At 34.5% G+C, this 20,298-nt stretch overlaps 1 long non-coding RNA gene across 1 annotated transcript in view; it reads left to right on the top strand.

Annotated features, from left to right (window-relative positions):
• Positions 506-20,298, top strand: part of LOC110256467 — a 156,799-nt gene continuing 137,006 nt past the window's right edge. The window contains exon 1 of the long non-coding RNA XR_002338013.1: positions 506-742. This is a non-coding gene — a long non-coding RNA (uncharacterized LOC110256467). The remainder of the gene's footprint in view (positions 743-20,298) is intronic.

A 20,298-nucleotide genomic window follows, 5' to 3' on the forward strand; every position in this document is an offset into this window, starting at 1 on the left:
TGGATGTATCCTCCAAATACATATGTTGAAGGTTAATTCCCTATGTGCTGGTATTTGGAGATGAGGCCTTTGGGAGGCAATAAGGAGATGCGGGTGAAGACCTCGTGAATGAAATTAGTGACCTTATACAAAGAGAAAGAGACCAGATCTCTCTCTCTCTGACTTACATATGAGAATACATAAAGAGGGTGGCTGTTTGTAGATACCAATATCTGCCAATGCCTTGATCTTGTACTTTCCAGCCTCTAGAACTGTGAGAAATAAAACCTGTCATTTAAGCCACCCAGTCTACACTATTTTTAAACTTAACTGACTAAGACAATCTGGTAAGGTTGGTTTTCTTTAAAATATCATAGAGTGTGTGATGGATAATTTATACCTTATCTTAACTGGGGAGACATTTGTTCAAACATTATTTTGGGAGTATCTGTAAGGGTATTTCTGGTTGAGATTAACATTTGAATCAAGAGTCTGAGTAAAGCAGATTGCCTTCCTTCAGGAGACTGGGCCTCATCCAATCAGTTCAAGATCTGAAGAGAACAAAAGGATACAGCAAGAGAGAATTTGTGTTTGACTGCCATCAAACTGGGACATAGGTTTTTTTTTCCTTCATGTTTAAATTGCAGTTTCAGCAATTCCTGGGTCTTGAGTCTACAGGCTATCTGACTCTATCAGCGTTGCTGTTTCTCCTGGGTCTCCACATTTCTGCTGCCCATCTTGGGACTTACCAGCCTCTGCAATTGTATGAGATAATTTCTTAGAGTAAATCTATGTGTGTGTATGTGTGTGTGTGTGTTTGTGTGCGCACATTCATGTATCTTAAAAGTGTCTATACTATGGATTCTGTTTTTTTTAAAATCTGTTTATCCTTTTAGAAGTAGCAAAGTATCAGTATTCTTTGTTTTAATGAATTATATATTCATATATTTTGTTTAATTTATAGCTTTCTAGAGGCATTTCTTAATATCAAATTTTGAATTTATTTCTGATTATTAGATCCAGTGATCTCTAATGATAATTAGATTCAGTTTAATTTATTGTGTTCACAACCCTGTTATGATCCTTACTTAGGTTACGTATCCTATTTTGGTGTATATAAATTCTAATTAAGATAAATTATTTAACAATTGCTCTGTAGTTTTGTTCAATATTTGTATATATACTTTAAGACTTGCCAATTAGGTGTGTATGTATGTGTATGTATATATATATATATATATATATATACATATAGTTTAGGCATATATACTAATTATAGTTTGTTGGTGAATTTAATTATTTTATTGTGTTAAGGTACCTTTTAATGTCTATGGATACCTTTGCCTTAAATCTCCAAAATTAATGTATCTTCACTGTTTTTTATTTTTGATATTTGTTCAGCATTCATTTCTCCATGCTGAGTTTGTGTCCAAATATTTTGAACTATTCCATAGATTAAATTTATTAGCAGTTCAATATGATAATATTTATTAATTGCACTTAAAATATATGTGAATGGAATTCTAAAGTATTACGTTGTGTTTCTTTTATACTATATTTTGTGTCTTCATTTTCTTCCTTTCTTGTCTTCCTTTGTATTGAGCTTATTTTTGTGTTTTTATATTTTAAAATTTACTTGTTTGGACTTTTTACTTTATGATTCTTTATTTAATAGTTAGACAAATATTTTAACATGAAAATTTAACAAGTTCTAAACTAAACTAATATTCTTACCTTTCTCCTTAACAACCAAATACCTTCAAAACCATTTATTTAATTACCTTTTTCCAAACTCATCTTCCAATACATTAAGTCTGTTATTTCTCCTGTATAAATTTATTACTATTTTTATTTTTCACTTAGTATTTGTTTTTTAGGCTGTTTGTTATAGCTGTTTATGTTTGTAATTTATTGTCAGTTCCTTCTAGAATATATACATCCTGAATTTAAGGAGTTTATCCAATCTTGTACTGTGAGCACCTAGACAATTTTTTATATATATAATATGAATCTAATAAATAGTTGTTGAAAGAAAGAACACAAGAAATATTAAATAAATAATGAATTAATAAATGAATATTGCAAATGATGCAGAAGAGACAAGAGTTATAAAGGAGTCAAAGATATGTAATTCTAATAATAATGTAAATAACATTGCATTTTACTACTGAGTACCTTCAAAATGCTATACTTGTGATTTGCAATTTAAATAATACATGCATAATTTTTACATATGTATCGCAGTAATATTGATCATTATCCCCATTGTGCTATTGATCAAACTATCAAGGTTAAATAATTAGTAAATGGTAGAACCATATTACCACGTGCACATTTCACACTCTCTACAGCCAATATTCTATGATTCTCCCAATATGGAATTTACACTGTTGAGCAAGTCCTAACTTTACTCACTGTCTACTTCTCATGGAGCATGGGACAAGATTAATTATACGGACATTGATGACACCCAGATCATCCCTAGTCATGTAAGATGTGATGAGTGCTCACTTGGGAGTGAATTACAAAGTCAAATTGGCTTGGTTCAAATGTTTGTTATTTCTTCCCATGCTGTGGTTTATTTTAGGTTTTGTGTTAGTTTTCTATTGCTACCACAGCAAATTCTCACAAACTCAGTGACTTTAAACCATATATATATGGTACTGTTGTTTAGAAATGTGACCCAGGTCTCACTGGGCTAATTGAGGCATTGGTAAAGCTATGGCTATAGGGGATAATTCATGTTCTTGTCTTATCCAGTTTCTAGAGGTGACCTGCATTTGTGGTTCATGGCCCCATTTTTTCATCTTTAAAGGCAGTAATGAATGGCAAGGAGAGTCCTTTTCACTTTGTCATCTCTTTGGTTCTCTGTAGCCAGGAAAGCAGTCATATAACTATACCTTGACTTAAATTTCTTCTCCTGCCCAGTGATACATGTTAGTACCTGTGTGGGCAAACATGACACTCTGGAGAAAAGGCACATGACAAGTCCTTATTCATGGAAGTTAAGAAGTCACATTCACTGCTGAGGTTCTGAGGGATTTAACTGGTCTTTAAACTTGGTTGAAATAAATTTTAACCATGGGGAGAAGATGGTTTTTCCTAAGTAGAACTTATTGTATAAGAAGAACTAGACAATTGTGTTCAGGAGATGGTGGTGCTCACTCTCAGTGCGTCTGATGTGCTGCAGCAGAATGGGAGAATACACATTCCCATGTGCATGTGTAGTGTTCTTGGAGATATGTGCCTTCTGTTGGAGTGATACTTTATATATGTACTGGACCTCCTTCTTAAGCAAATGTGGTCAATTACGGTAATTTAAGTTACAGTTTATGGAGGATACAACTCAGCCTGTTACCCTGAAAGAGAATATGTTAGCTACTCACATGTGCAGTTGTTTTCATAATGCTCAGAGACAGGGAAAATCATTAAATATTCTGGAAAGTCATGATGACCTGGCTTATTGTTTTGTGAGTGGAGAGAAGAGATTGATCCCAAGGTTTATTTCCAGCCTGTAAGTCCTGACATTCAATTGATACTGTCATGGAGACGGAGGGTATACAGTAGATAGATTATCTGAGGCACAGTAATGACAGGACACAGTGTCCCTTAGGCACTGCATGGAAGAGCAATTACAAAACTGGCAAAAGTAAGCTGACAGAACTGATTATTTCAATAGAGTTGCATGGACTGTATAACTACAGACTGGGAGAAAATATTTACAAAATACTGGTGTGTAAAATATATAAATAACTTAGAATGGTAAGAAAACAACTCAAAAATGGAAATTTCACATATTTCAATCTTAGTATTTAGAATACGGTTTTAGTCTTTTCCTTTCACTATGCTGTACATAAGGGCCATATTTGAATCCTTTATTTGCAACATCTATCACAGTATTTGATCCAGAGTAGATATGAAACAAGGAATTTTAAATCTAAAACATTGGCTGGATTCTTGTTTGAAATGAGGAAAAAAGCACCATAATATTTAATATGCCTTAATTACTTTGAATTTTCAAAGTCCTGTGCTGATCACTATCTTCAGTAAACAGGAAAAGGGTATTGAAGAACATTTTCAAGCTGATAATTGTAGGCACCTAGAACAAAGAAAGAAGGCAGGTGGAGGAAAATGTTATTTAAATGATTTATCCTAGGAGGGAGAAATAAGAACACTTAGTTTGAGTCATGTTATTTCTGGTTCCTTTATTCAATACTAAGCATAAAGTTCCTTTTAAATTTTCTTTGAAGGGAACTTTTAATAAAAACCTGTAAGCCTTTATAGTTTTTATTTATTCTATAGAATATGTTTAGATTAGAAATGGGATTGATTGACATGTTATATACTAATTTGATCAACCCCACTCATCATTGTTAAAATTGTGTAGGCTGCTTTGTTAGAAAAATGTTATAAATTCTGTTATTTTCTTTTTTCTTTTTAATGATATAAATAAATATATGGTAATTTTACCAGTTTTAAATTACAGTTTAACACAAATCCTGGTTCATGGATCATCTGGGTTCATAGATCATCCTTTGATGTGATGATCAATTACAATTTATTAAATGAGAAAATCAATGGGTCATGGACATCAGTCAATAAGCCAGTGTTATTCTTAGTTCTGTTTTGAATTTGATTATAAGCCAAAGTGATATTATTTCAGAAGTAAGGTCATGGCTCATCTCTAAGTCCTCAGCTCTGATGACTTAGTTTTTGTAATAAGTAGAATGTGGCATATAAATAAATGAGTCTTCTTTAGTGCCTTAATTGGGAGTTCCACTTACTCTGTTTATGGCATTTTAGTTTAGTTCAGGGTAGACCTCTGTTATACGACCTATTGCTGCTTAATTTGTGGTGCTGGAAAACAATTTCCTATTTATAACACAAAACTATTTACTCCCTAGGGAGTACTGACTCCAAGGAAATTAACCACTGCTAAGGCAATTACCATTTTAAGAACCAAATACCTTTTGAAAAATTCCAATTATATCTGGAATAGAACGCAACAGTTTTTTTAAGCAATATGTACAGCATTGGTATTTACCCACAATCTCAAAAAAAATTAAAAATTTAGGTAATCGTAATTTATAATATATGATAATGCTCCCCTATTAGGAAACCATGACTTTTTAATGAAGGCTGTCTCATGGCAGATGGACATCTGGGAGTGGCTTTATTTTATATTTGTCAATTCATTCTCTACTATTTCAATTTTTCTTAATGCTCAAATGCTTATTTCTTGCCTTCCGTATCCTTGCTCTTGACTGAGACCCTGTGTGACTTAACCACAGTAAACTGATTTGAGTCTCTAGATTTACTAATTCAGCAGTGCTTTCTAAACTTCCATTGGAATTTACTTTCTGTCTCTTCATCACTCTTTTTAAACAGTTCGATACAATGCACTGATTTTTTTGGACTCTAATGAACAACCATGTGATATATTAGTGTGTCTTTTGCATTTTCTTTTCCATGACCTTATTTCTAATATGTCTGAGATACAACCTTAACTTCCTGTGGAGAAGGCAGGGGTGTAGGAATTAGACAGTTACCATAGGACAAAGTAAAAAAAAAAAATGTTAATATTATAATCTAATATCCAATATAATGTAAATCTGCAATAAAGAACTTTGAAAGTGAGGCTTATCGAAAGAAGCATTTAAAAAAAAACTGTCTTTATTGCATCATGTTAGCTATTAATTACCTAGGTCATATGATTGTGCTACAAGTAGGAATTAGGTAGGGAGAGAGAGAGGACTCGGTAAAGAAGAACAGATAAACCCAAGGGTCTGCTTGTTTCTGTAGGATGATAGATCTGAAAAGAGAGTGAGGGTTGCTACTATTCCAGGTTTCTGCTTTTTCCATCCAGGGTTCAAGCCAGCAGTGGCCTTCACAACAGATTAAACTTTGCAGAAAGACGCATGGGAAGAAAGGTTCACGACAGAGAAAAAGAAATAGCTTGCTGTGCACTCAAGGGTTCACCTGTTTTCTAGGATAACAAGAAGTAGACAGGGATTCAGAGAATGTATGGTCCCCAGCACCTGAGAAACCATGGGGAGAAGAAAGCCCTTCCTATCCCAGGCATGAGGGTGAAGGAAATTCGTGCTGCTTGTATACTCACTTACCTTAGACAAAATGTACCATTCCAACAGCACGTGAGAAAAGATTATGTGGTTAATTTTTTCATCTTAATCCTATGTGTAGAGGGAGGGGAGGAGGAAAGTGAAAAGGCCCAGAAATCCATCCAAGGAGTTATTTTAACTCCCCCTCATTTTCTACTCAGAGTAGTATCACACACTATTTATATATTATATTTATTCTGCTTGTATGATTTCTTTATTTTTCTCTTATTATTTTCTAAAATGAAAGATTGAAATCCTCCTTTTTGAGACATCTTCTCTTCCTGATGTTTTATAAGTTTTATTTTGTATGTTTTCAGAAAATAAACCGATTATATTGATTTTTGCAACATTTTGTAAAGAAAGCTTAATTTTCTAAAACACAGTTCAGTTTAATTTCATGTACTGAAAAGAATACTCATAATTCATTTCTCAAATCATATTATGTTTCAGACTTGTGGAAAATAGTGTGGTTATAATCAAAAAAGAATATATAATAAAATGCACATTAGGGTTTTGTTGGCTGTGTCTGTAGTACTTTCACCTTTATAATATCAAGCAAACTTATCTATAGAAAACCACACAGAAATGTATAGGTTTGTTAATAAAAGATGAATTCCTTTGTAATAACAATTTAGGTCACGAAATAGAACCCTGCAGTTATCCCATATGCCCTTAACATGCCTACCTCAATTGTTACCCCCTTGTTCCCTCTCAAAGTAATAGCTATTCTGAATTTTTATCAATCGCTCTCTTTGTTTCTCTATAGTTGTATGATGCAAGTGTGTGTCTTTTAGCTTCATATTTTTTAAAAAATAAATGTATCTTTAGACATATTTTGACATATCTTTTAAGTCTCTTTTAATCTACAAGTCCCCATACTTTCCATCAGCTGTTTGGTCTATTGAGTGTCCCCCCTTTGGATTTTGTCGATTGCCTAATTATATAGCAGTTTGTCTGTCATGTTCCTCTGTCCACTAGCATCTGGTACTAAGGTCTTCAGCGACATTATAGGTGGTGCTTTTCTTTTGCCAGAAGGCATGTATGTTGATTTTTTTTGCTCATGTTTTTTATGTTAACAACAGCTTAGGTTTAATGTCTCATGATCCGGTAATTTGAGTTACAGAAGAGTAACATTTGAAGACGGCTTGCTTTTGTTGACGAGGAGGCAGTATTTGGTTTCCCAGTGGTAAAATTCATGTAGAGAAATACGTTAAATGTTTGGTTATTTATGATTTTTACCCACTTTTAAAGATAACATAATGTATATCTGACTTTCCAAGACTGGGATGAGATACGCTTTTAGTATCACTTTAAAATCATGGATTTAATCCATTACCACTTGTATCCTTATTGAAGAGCCCATTGTCCGTCATTGTGAGAGCATGTCTTCTTCAAATTGGTATGAATCTACTCTATATTGTCATTTACATTTTCCTTACATTTTGCCATATTAAGATGTATGTATGTATGTATGTAACAGATGTACCTTGCACATTTTCTGATTCAGACACAAAGGCAGCCATTTCTCCCAGCTCTCCTTTCATTAGTTGAAAATGGTATTTCTGGACTACAATCTAGTTTAGGTGTTAAAGATGCTTGTGTTTTCCAGATTGGTCATTTTAGATCTTACTGGTAGACAAGGTGGAATATATAATCTTAATTATTATATGAAATGCTTAAATTTATTCACACTTTTGTCTCTAATTGAATTTTAGAACACAGGGTGTTTACTTGATTATTTTCTACTGCATATGTGAGATTCTACCTTAAATCTTATACATTATATTTTCCATCATTCACATTACATCTAAAATTTTGCCATATTCTATCTCTATCTCTTTGTTCCACAGAGAAAATCCTGATTCTCAAAGACACAGAATATAAAGAAATTAGAGTATGGCGTAATGACCTATTTATTTTATCACACGTACACGCACGCACACACACGATAGTTTAAGAATTATAATACTGATATAACCACCACTTATTATCACTACTGAAAACAAATCTTGTTCTTGTCTTAATGTCTTGAAATCCACTGTACCTACGTATTGTCCCTTTTGAAGCTCACTAGGTTCCATAGAACTTGATAGGATTCTGAGTAATTATTGAGAGCTTCTTTGCCATTTGATTGTCAAATGAACCCATCTAACTGGTATTTACAGAAATTATCATCTGAGCTCTGGAACTTTTCAGAAGATAAAATAAAATTGGATATTTTTAAATACTTTATCAAAATTAAATTATGAATGTTAAAGAATACATTTATATTTATGTAAAATGTACCTAAATTATTAGTATTTGTAGAAAAAATCCAGAGTACTCACTTAAGTTTTAATAGGAATTAATTTTTAAATTTCTTTGAAATTCAGATCTTTCATAAATGTAATAGGAATGTTGATTTTATGGTTGCATTCAAATTTTAATCAATTTTCTACATAGGAATATTCATTTCTAAGCATATTTTAAAATAATATACTCTCCAATACCAATTTAATTAGGATTATATCTTTAGATGTTTTCATTAAAATGTACATAAATAAATAAAATGTAATCCTTATGCTTAGTAATTGTGTCATTAGATTAGATTATGCACTTTCAGAAAGGAAATAAATATTCACTGACCACAACTGAGGGAAGGCACCCTGGACCCTAAACAAGAGGAACGGCTTTAACTGTAAGAAAAACATCGCCTAAGGGACTGAGAGTGGTTCTCAGACTCTCCAAAAGCTTAGCTTTTATATGTAAACAAAACATTTACCTGCTTAACATTCAGCTTTTACATCACTCTGCATTTTCTCCAAGTCAGCGACTATGTGTCTTAGGTAATATGGTCTGTTACAACAAAATATCATATATTCATAAACCACATAAATTTATTTCTCACAGTGTTGGAATCTTGGAAGTCCAAGACCAAAGTGCCAGCCAGCATGGCCAGGTTCTGGTTGGGAGCCCTTTTCCTGGTTGATAGCTGGTGCCTTCTCACTGTCTGTGTGTGGTGGGAGGAACTAGGGATCTCTGTATTGTCTCTTTTATAAAATCCCCTTCATGAGGGCTCTACTCTCATGACCTTAGCACTTCCCAAAGGCCCCACCTTATGTTAGAATTTCAACAAATGAATTTTGGGGGGACACAGAAATTCAGACTGAAGCACTATGTTACTTCTTTTTGTCAATGTTTTGACACCTATCTTCTTTACAAACCATGCTGCTAGTGCCCTGGTTATTGCAGTTCTGCACTCTGCTGTGTCACACGGATGCCTTCCATTCCCCATCACTTTTTCATTCGTAATTTCTGTCATACAAAGAGGAAGATCGCCGTCCCTCAGAGGACTGGTGGTGTTATTGAGAGAAAGGCCCAAATCCTGGTTTCCTGAATGTGACAAGAGAGTGAATAAATCCCCGTCATACAGGAGGAGGAGTTAATTACCAGGAAGCACAGAGACAATGCAGTGGAAGAAATAAGCTAATAGGAATTTAAAATCTGAACTCAGAATTTGAGCCTAAGAGGATGGTGGAAAAAGAGAGAAAGCACAGTGATGAGCATTTCAAAACCATGGATTCTGGAAGGTCCAGGGCGACTGGATTTGCCAAGGAATAGCATGTCTGAAGAATGTTAAGCAAAAATGTTCATTTCTTTAAAATTTGTTTGAGACATAATTTCTGTGAAGTAGAAATACTTACCAAGGAGTTCCCTTTGTGGCCCTGCAGGTTAAGGACCATGAGAATGCAGGCTCAATCCCTGACCTCACGCAGTGGGTTAAGGATCTGGTGTTGCCACAAGCTGTGGTGTAAATCACAGATGCGGCTTGGATCTGGCCATTGCTGCAGCTGTGGTGTAGGCTGGCAGCTGCAGTTCTCATTCAACCTCTGGCCTGGGAATGTCCTTCTGCTGCAGGTTCGGCCCTAAAAAGAAAAAAAAAGAAAGAAATATTTATGAAGTTCTTGAGTTGGGGGGAGAGCAAAAATTTAACTTCTCAGTTTAAAGAGGTTAGTTTTTGCAGTATGTGGCTGGGGATGGTGAGAATGCTGTTTGTCTGTCCTGGGAAGATATCATAGCCTTTAATTGGGAGCAGGAAAGAGAGGGCGCCCTGCTTTCTTAGTGACTATAATTTATATGAAAATGTAAAAAGCAAATAGCCAAGGAAATCTGTGAGAAAAATAGTCTACAAGACTAGCATTGTTAGTCTTAAATAGTAAATAAAGCTACAGAATATGAGATTAAGGGAGTTTTGGGAGAATACATAGCTGTTAAGTAGTAGGCCATGATTCAGAACTTGCATTTCTAACCCAGAACTTAATTTCTAGTTCATCAAATTACCATTTTGTAATTTGTATTATTTTTGAGAAAAATAGAAATGATCCTTATTTTTTCAGAGTTGGCATGATGAATGGAATCTCTTAATTAAAAACAAATCAACAGTTTTACTCAATTGCATAATATGATAAGGCAAAAGATTTTATGTAGAGATAAAAAACAAGTAGCAAATGACGGAAAAAATAAAAGTTGAAATAAAAGAGAAGAAAGGAGGAGAGCCAAGAAATGATTGCTCTGTTTCTTGGGCAGATCTCATTAACTCTGCTCTTCTCTGCTGCTCTTACATATTAACTTTTTATGTGAAACCAAGAAGTAGAAGTAGATATTATGAGATGTTCCTCTATCTTAACAGTTGGCAAATCAAGACCATGTTTAAATTTTGAATTTCTAGTAATGATTCTAATCATCATCATTAACCCTTCTATAATGAAAATAACTTACATTACAATTACAATAATTTAAAAAAATAACTTCTTTATACCATATATTTTGGTGTAGCTTACCAATTCTAAAGTAGGGATCTGGTTTTTAATAGGACCTCAGGTTTCAAGTATATTTTGGAGAAAAAAAGAAGAGCATGGCTGGAATATGTGAAAGTAATTTGTTTTAAAAAGTTAAAAATTTCAGTAAAATAAGTTGAATATAGGCCGCATATTTCTGTATTCACAAGAAAACTTTGTTTTCTATGAGTAATAAAGACATAATATATTATTCACCAAACACGGAAGAAATCTGTGCAGTGAATTCCAATTATATCTGCCAGAGAAAACCAGTGCATTTCTTGATTCAGGTTTTAAAATTTATCCGTGGATAATCTAAAATCTACTAAAATATGGGAGTTGCTGTTGTGGCTCAGCAGTAACTAATCCGACTAGTATCCATGAAGACACAGGTTCGACCCCTGGCCTCGTCCATTGTGTTAAGGATCACGACATTGCTGTGAGCTGTGGTGTAGGACATATGTCACAGATGTGGCTCAAATCCTGCATTGCTGTGACCATGGCATAGGTCAGCAGCTGCAGCTGCTCCGATTTGACCCCTAGCCTGGAAACTTACATATGCCAAACATGTGGCCCTAAAAAGCAAAAAAATAAAAAAATAATAAAATCTACTAATGTATATATATACATACGTATGTATATTAGTATATGTAAGAATATATATGTTTTTCTTATAGCCGCACCTGCAGGATATGGAAATTCCCAGGCTCGGGGTTGAATTGGTGCTGCAGTTGCAGCCTGTGCTACAGCCACACCAGATCCAAACCCCATCTGCAGGGACTGAACCTGCATCCTCAAAGAGACAACATCGGGTACTTACCTGCTAAGCCACAATGGAAACTCCTAAAATATCTTATTTTTAAATGATAATAGGTTTTATCACCCAAATATACTCATGGAGTGAAGATTATCACTATTTTTTTCAATGATCATATGAGAAATATGCTGACATTTTAATTGACTTACATTTTTAAAGTAGTTTAAGATGTCAGTAATAAGAATTCATTTAGAAGTTGGATTTAAAAAGGTCCTTTGAACTCTTTATGTCGCAAAAGTTTTGCAAACAGGTGATTTTGTAGTGAGCACATTCTGGAGGACACGTTTTTCACCCAGAAAAAAAAAAAAAAAAGGATAGCAGCAGCCAACAATAACAAAAATTCTCGTGCAAATATATTTGCAGTGAAACACTTCACATTAAAAAAAAAAAAAGAATGAGCAAACAAAAACCTTTGGAGATGATTAAGTTCCAAATATAATGAAAATGACAACTCAAATGTTCTATTTTTTTTTATTATCCTTTCATTTGAATAAAATATACATGCTTCAGATTCCCAGATTTCTTCAGGCATTAGATGACTATTCTTTGACCCCTTTATATTCTTCAGATGGTGATGTTTCTCAACAAGTAGTGCTAAAAAGATGCCTCTTGTCTATTCATTTAATAAATAAGTAATCATATTGTTTGGAGGACTTTGCTTTCCAGTTTTATCCCCTCCCATAAACAGAATATAACAGACTATCTTTGATACACAGCATATCAAAGCAGATTCAGAGAGATTTCTGTCTTCACTTAGGTGCTTAGTATTTTAATTTAGCGTCTTAAAAATAACTATTATTTTAAATAACAGGGGTTACCGTGGGGTATATAATATATGAATGTGAGTATTATTTCACATAATCCTGCTGAGATTCCACTCCTTTCTTATCTATGCACCCAGATATTTATGGGAAACCCCTTCATGAGGTAGGAGTTAGCAGGTACATGAAAGTTAAGATACATCCGTCTATGAGGTCTCACTGCCTAGAGAGTAAAATAATGAACACAGTGAAATATTTCAGTACAATGAAAGCTTAAGGCACAGACAGATTTCATTTTATTTTAGATTTATTGATCAGAGGCTGGGTAAATTTTAAATTACACTTTTACCAATTTTCAACATCTATTATCATTTGGACCTCTGTCTTAATATGTTCTGGCTATATGACAAAGTCCACAGCCTGGGTGGCTTCTACATAACAAAAATTTATTTCTCACTGTATTGGAAGCTGAAAAGTCCAATATCAAGTCACCAAAAGATTCAGTGTTAGGTGAGGGCCCGCTTGCTGATTCAGCAACAATGGTCCTCTTACTGTGTCCTCACATAGCAGAGGGGGAACGGAGCTCTCTGGGTCTCTTTTATAAAGCGACTGGTACCATTTAGGGAGGCTCCATCCTCATGACCTAATCACTTCCCAAAGCCCTGCCCCCTACCACTGCATTTTGAGTTAGGATTTGATATATGATTTTGGGGGGTGGGGCCCTTACAGCCTTGTTAAATATTTCTTCTTTCCACTGGTACTTTTGTCATCACAAACTCTCAACTGGATTATTTCATTGACTTCCTACAGTCCTTTTCCTTGCTCTTTGTTTCCCTCTCCATTCCCTACTCAACTTTATGCCTAGAGTTAACCTTTTCAAAGCAGTGATTTCCAATAAAATGTCTGTGATGATAGAAATATTTTTCTTCTCTACTGTCCATGCCACCACTACATGTCACTATGGAGTACTTAAAAAGTAAGTAGCCACATGTAGATAGTGGCTAATATATTGGATGGCATGTCCTAGAACAAAAATAGGATCATTTAATGTTCAGAAGTCTTTTACTATCCTCAGTATGAAGTCAGTCTCCTCAACATGAATGCAGATCAGTATCAGTTATGGCTTTTGGTTATTCATTCACCTCATATCCACACATCCTTTCATTACACAAAATCTGTGGTCCAGACAGATTTAACTTAAGTTTAATGTAGACTTAACTTAGACTATACAGTTAAGTCATGTTATCGTGTCACCTTGGAATATTCATCTTCTTTCGTAATAGATCTGTAGCATCAGATAGTGGTTTCTGCACAGTAGAATAATTTCAATGGGTTGTGATGATAGGAAGAAAAGTCAGTATACTAATTTTCTATTGGTTAGATGCAAGCCACAGTTTCTGGCTGTTCTCAAGGAGAAGGATTCTACTAATGTGATTGCCAGTGAGTCAGGGGATGAGAAACAAGAATATGATTCATTAGTAGTCACATTAGTTCACCTAAAGTCACTTTCTTGCCCCTAGTGTTTCACAATCAAATGCAAAATGCATTTACCTCATCCCAAATTCTCCAAATGACTCATCCTCTTTTAGCATCAGTACAAAACTCAAAGTTCCATCGTCCAAAGCTGGTCCAGATGCAGATGAGACTCCTGGTTGTGATTTGTTAAGCACAGCTCCTGAAGCACAATTCCACTTGATCTATGGATCAGTGGAACCAAACAGACAAATTATTTGCCATAGACACACTTAACATACAATGATGGGATAGCAATAGGATGCCAACTATAGACATTCTTGTTCAAAAAGGAAGAAAGAAGGAGTTCCTGGTGCTGGAGGTTTTGAAATTTGGCTGGGCTAACAGTGGTTGGAAATGTTTGATTAAGTTTCAGTATCTGGGGAAATTACCCATGGCTCTCTGCATTTTTAGTTCCAATTGTTGAGCAGTCCTTTATTTCATGCGAAAGTTAACGTGATTATTTTTATTACTTTTCTCTCATCAGAATTTCGGGGCCTGATGATTTCTTTTAATTGTCTATGTTCTCTGCCCCTTTTGACCCATGCTAGCAGTGTTCCTAATGAAATGATTATTCTAAGGAAGTTTGTGGGCCTTGCATAGATATCACTGGCATTCACTCCATTAGCCAAAAATCCATGATCACAGACCATTCTGAGAAAATACTTTATATACCGTGGCCTCTTATAGAGTTGGCTGAGAAAAGATGCCCTTAAGCTTCCTAGAAACTCTCTGGTTTGATTAAGACCTGTAAATCACACCCTTAGTCTCTTGAAAGGTCATTTGCGTGTCTGAATACTCCATCCTTTTAGTCTTTCAGAGGTTGTAGCAGAAGATTATAGAGTCATACAGTCTTACCCTCAGTCTTGTCTCTAGAAAATGCTTTCCTGACAGTGAATCATTCTGTCTTTTGCTGCCCTGGAGAGGCTGATAATTATCAAAATCATCTAGAGTTCCGCTTTAGCTCAGCAGGTCAAAGTGGCTTGGGTCACTGCTGTGGCTCAGGCTCAGTCTCTGGTCCAGGAACTTCCACATGCTGTGGGTGTGGCCAAAAAGGAAATAAACAAAATCATCTAGTCCTGGTTATTTTTTCTTTAACAATTCTTTCCTCCAATTACTTCTAGCTTCTCAAATTTTACTATAAGTATCAAGAAGAAATAAACCTCCTCTTTCAGTGCTTTGTTTGGAAATCTCCTTAGCTATATGACCAAATTCATCACTTACAGATTCTGCTTTCCATGTAAATGCAAGCAAGAACTTTATTAAATGTTCTGCCACTGCATAACAAGGATATCTTTCATCCAGTTTCTAATAACATACCCCTCACCTCCTTCTAATCTCTCACTAGCAGATCTTTCATCTCCAAATTTCTACAAATAGTCTGTTCATGTGATTAGACTTTCTTTATCATGTTCCTCAGAATTATTCCAGTCTTGGCTCACTTTTTGGTTACAAAGCTGCTCCTCATTTAAAATATCTGTCACAGCAGCATCTGACCCTCATGTATAAACATCATGTTAGTTTTTTTATTGATTAGAAGTAAGTCCCAGGTTTAATCCACACTGAGGAAGGGATTATACAAGGATTTGGCTCACTGGGGGTTACTTTTATGATTATCCATCACTGTAATGGTCCTGTTTGTATCAATACTATTTCAACAATGCTAGTGGGAATATATTTGAGAAATATGTAATATCAAGACATTATGCTATAAATTACCATCCTCAGACATGTGATGTTTTCATGCATTGTTATGTGTGGTTATGAACAGTGAGAAGAAATTATACTAATCAGTTCACTGGAGCAGTTGAGGCATAAATTAAAGATCACATAAACTCGGATATGCTTTGAAATGTGTCATGGTAGACAGCCAATTAGCTACTAATTTGTGATAACCTTTTGTTCTTTAGAAAATATGATAATCTTTTGCATGTCTTGTCAGCCTTAGGAAATACTGTTTTTATTTTTTTTTCTTTTTCTTTTCCACACAATAAAAGTAAAAATAAAGAGTAGTGCTTCTATCTAAGTGTAGAACATGTCAGAAAATCTTCTGTGAGGGTAAGATATTCTGAATTAAATTTTATCATTTAAATATTTATAAAGTGTTTATTATTGCCCAAGTGTTGTGCTAGGGAAAACAGGTGATTAAGTTATAATATTGACTTCTAGAAGACAAGAGTCAAATCAAAGAGATGTGAAAAAGTAAAATATCAAGAGTCAAATATAAAGAAAGTAAACAAAAGATATATTGGGCATAGAAGAATAAATAGAAAGCAAAATAGATTATTTCTCTTTTACAAAGGAAGACACTTGGAAATGGGTAACTGATGCAATTAGGACCCGCAGGAACTGCATGAGAGCTTGAGTGAAACAACTTCACAGAGGTAATAAAGAAGTTCCCTACCATGTCACTTGTGAATTCTATGAGAGCACTTGACAGGAGATGAAATTCTGTTTTATATACCTGCTAGATAATTGATCCAAACAAATCCTCCTAGACTAGACTGTCTCTTTTCCTCTTCAAATAAAATCGCTTCCAGGAGAAGCCATCGCTTAGATCCTTACCAGCTGTCATTTTATTTGTCTGCTAATAACCCAATAGCATTTTGTTGAGTGGAAAGGAAATATAGGATCCCCTCTGCCTTACACTGGGCAGAAGGAAAAAAAGTGGGAGAAGAGTCTGGATGCCAGGAAAGAGGAAATGGATCTTGAAATTTATCCAAGTTCAAAGAATATATTTTATGTTGTAAACATAATTGCAAACATGTCCTTAGCATTAATAAATTGCCAGGTAAGTCTACATTGTTTCACATATATAATCTCAGTTAAATTTCACAATACCTCTGTTAGATATGTTATTTTTATTATCCCAACTTTATATATAAAAATGTAGAAGATTACAGAGGTTAATTTGCTAAAGTTTGTATATCAGGTAAAAAGTGGAAAAATACTTTTTTAATTAGGAATGTTTATCAGTAAAAAAATATAGTAACAGAATCTTCAGATTAAAATATTAATAAATGGAAAATTTAGGAATAATTTGTATGTAGATATACATTCATTCATTCGTTTGAGAAAGATTTGAGAAAAACTTCTGATGAACAGGTCTACCTGATTTTAATCTGGATTATTGAGATTTACAGTTACACTTAGCACTGCAAAACAGGATCTCAGGCTGTGTCTATAATTATGTATTACATTTTTTTAGTCCTAATACAAAATTAGTAATGGATATCATACAGAAGATTGATAGGATATAAATGTATGCTCACTGTTTTTTAAATTATGAATCATAAAATCATGAGACTCATTTCTGAATGTTAATCTTATATCCTGCTACTTTGCTGAATTTGTTGATCAGTTCTAGTAGTTTTTCCACTGAGTCCTTAGGGTTTTCTGTATATGTGTATAGAAATGTCATCCACATGCAGTGACAATTTTACCTCTTCTCTTCCAATTTGGATATCTTTTATTTCTTTTGTTTGTCTGTTTGCTGTGGCTAGGACTTCCAATACTATGTTGAATAGCAGTGGCGAGAGTGGTTATCCTTGTCTGCTTTCAGATTTTAGTGGGAAGACTTTCAGCTTTTCTCCATTGAGTATTATATTTGCTGTGGGTTTCTCATAAATGGCTTTAATTATGTTTAGGTATGTTCCCTCTATACCCACTTTAGTAAGAGTATTTATCATGAATGGATGTTGGACTTTGTCAAATGATTTTTTTCTGTATCTATTGAGATGATCATGTGGTTTTTGACTTTTCTTTTGTTAATGTGGTGTATGGTGTTGATTGATTTGCCTATGTTGAACCATCCTTGTGAACCTGGGATGAATCCCACTTGGTCGTGGTGTATGATTTTTTTTATATATTGTTAGATTCAGTTGGCTAATTTTGTTGAGAATTCTGGTATCTATATTCATCAAAGATATTGACCTAGAGTTTTCTTTTTTCCTAGTATCTTTGTCTGGTTTTGGTATTAGGGTGTTGGTGGTGTTATAGAATGTCTTTGGGAGTGTTCCTTCTGGGGATTATAGGAAGAGTGAGCTAATTAAAAGAATATCAAACTTGTTTTAAATACTTTTTCCAGGATAATATATCCAACTATTATTTGAAGGTTTTTTTGTTGTTGTTGCCATTTTTCTCTTTCCAGTAAATAGAATAGTAGATTTAAAATGAAATGATATGGGTACTTCAAAATCTCTAGGTCACTCAGTAGCTATTAGGACAGATATTCCTTTTTTTTTTTTCCATTTCTTTTTTGTCCTTTTAGGGCCACAACCAAGGCATATAGAGGTTCCCAGGCTAAGGGTCGAATTGGGGCTGTAGCCACTGGCCTACACCACAGCCACAACAATGTTGGATCTAAGCTGCGTCTGCAACCTACACCACAGCTCACGGCAATGCCAGATCCTTAATCCACTGAGTGAGGCCAGGGCTCAAACCCGTGTCCTCATGGATACAGTCAGATTCATTACCACTAAGCCACAATAGGAATGCCCTAGAACAGATCTTCCAAAACACAAATTAATACATCAATTTTTAGTTGAGTCTTGCGAGTTGTGTTCAGCTTACTTTTACACCACAGCTATGTTCACTGTATAAGTATAATACCTACCCTGAGTGAACCATGGCCCGAGCTCATTCTAGGAATGTAAAATTTAGATATATCTAATGCATTTTTCTGAGAACTAATTTGGGACCAATATTAGCAAGAAAAATAATAGAAGTCACTATGAATTTTAAAATATAAAACCAATGTAAATAGGTGTGAAAAATATTGTATTAATAATAATATACAAAGATTATTTTACACACATGAGTTAATAAGAATGCATATAGATCATCCTGTATACAAAGTATATTAGGTATATTGTTAAAGACACTATAAATGATTACTATATATATATAGTTGATTTTTTTATTTTTTATTTTTTATTTTTTTAATTACTCAATGAATTTATTACATTTATAGTTGCACAATGATCATCACAATCCAGTTTTATAGTATTTCCATCCCACACCCCCCAGCACATCCCCCACTCTCCGCCACAAACTGTCTCCTTCAAAAACCATGTTTTTCAAAGTCTGTGAGTCATTATCTGTTCTGCAAGAAGTTCATTGTGTCTGTTTTTTCAGATTCCAAATGTCAGTGATAGCATTTGATGTTGGTGTCTCATTGTATGACTGACTTCATTTAGCATGATAATTTCTAGATCCATCCATGTTGCTGCAAATGTCATTATTTTGTTCCTTTTAATGGCTGAGTAGTATTCCATTGTGTATATATACCACATTTTCTTTATCCATTCCTCTGTCGATGGGCATTTAGGTTGTTTCCATGTCTTGTCTATTGCAAATAGTGCTGCAATAAACATTGGAGTACATGTGTCTTTTCAAGTCATGGTTTTCTCTAGATAGATGCCCAGGAGTGGGATTGCTGGATCAAATGGTAGTTCTATTTTGAGTTTTCTGAGGAATCTCCATACTGTTTTCCACTGTGGTTGCACCAATTTACAATCCCACCAACAGTGTAATAGGGTTCTTTACCTCCACACCCTCTCCAGCATTCAGTGTTTGTAGACTTTTTGATGATGGCCATTCTGGCTGGTGTAAGGTGGTACCTCATAGTGGTTTTGATTTGCATTTCTCTAATGATGAGTGATGTTAAACATCTTTTCATGTGTTTTTTGGCCATCTGTTTGTCTTCTTTGGTGAATTGCCTGTTTAGATCTTCTGCCCATTTTTTGATGGGGTTGTTTAGTTTTTTGGTATTGAGCTATAGGAGGTGTTTAATTTTGGAGATGAATCCCTTGTCAGTCGATTCACTTGCAAAGATTTTCTCCCATTCTGTGGATTGTCTTCATTTTATTTAGGGTTTCCTTTGCTGTGCAGAAACTTTTAAGTTTAATGAAGTCCCATTTGTTTATTTTTGTTTTTATTTTCCTTACTCTAAGAAGTGGATCTGAGAAGATGTTGCTGTCGTTTATGTCAGAGAGTGTTTGGCCTGTGTTGTCCTCTAAGAGTGTTATAGTGTCTGGTCTTATATCTAGGTCTTTAATCCATTTTGAGTTTATTTTTGTGTATGGTATTAGGGAATGTTCTAATTTCATTCTTTAACATGTGCCCATCCAGTTTTCCCAGCACCACTTATTGAAGGGAATGTCTTTTTTACATTGTATATTCTTGCCTCCTTTGTCATAGATTAGTTGGCTATAGGTGCATAGGTTTAATTCTGGGCTTTCCATCCTGTTCCACTGATCCATATTTCTGTCTTTGTGCCAGTACCATATTGT

Source organism: Sus scrofa, chromosome 13, assembly GCF_000003025.6.
Source record: "Sus scrofa isolate TJ Tabasco breed Duroc chromosome 13, Sscrofa11.1, whole genome shotgun sequence".
Lineage (NCBI taxonomy): Eukaryota > Metazoa > Chordata > Mammalia > Artiodactyla > Suidae > Sus > Sus scrofa.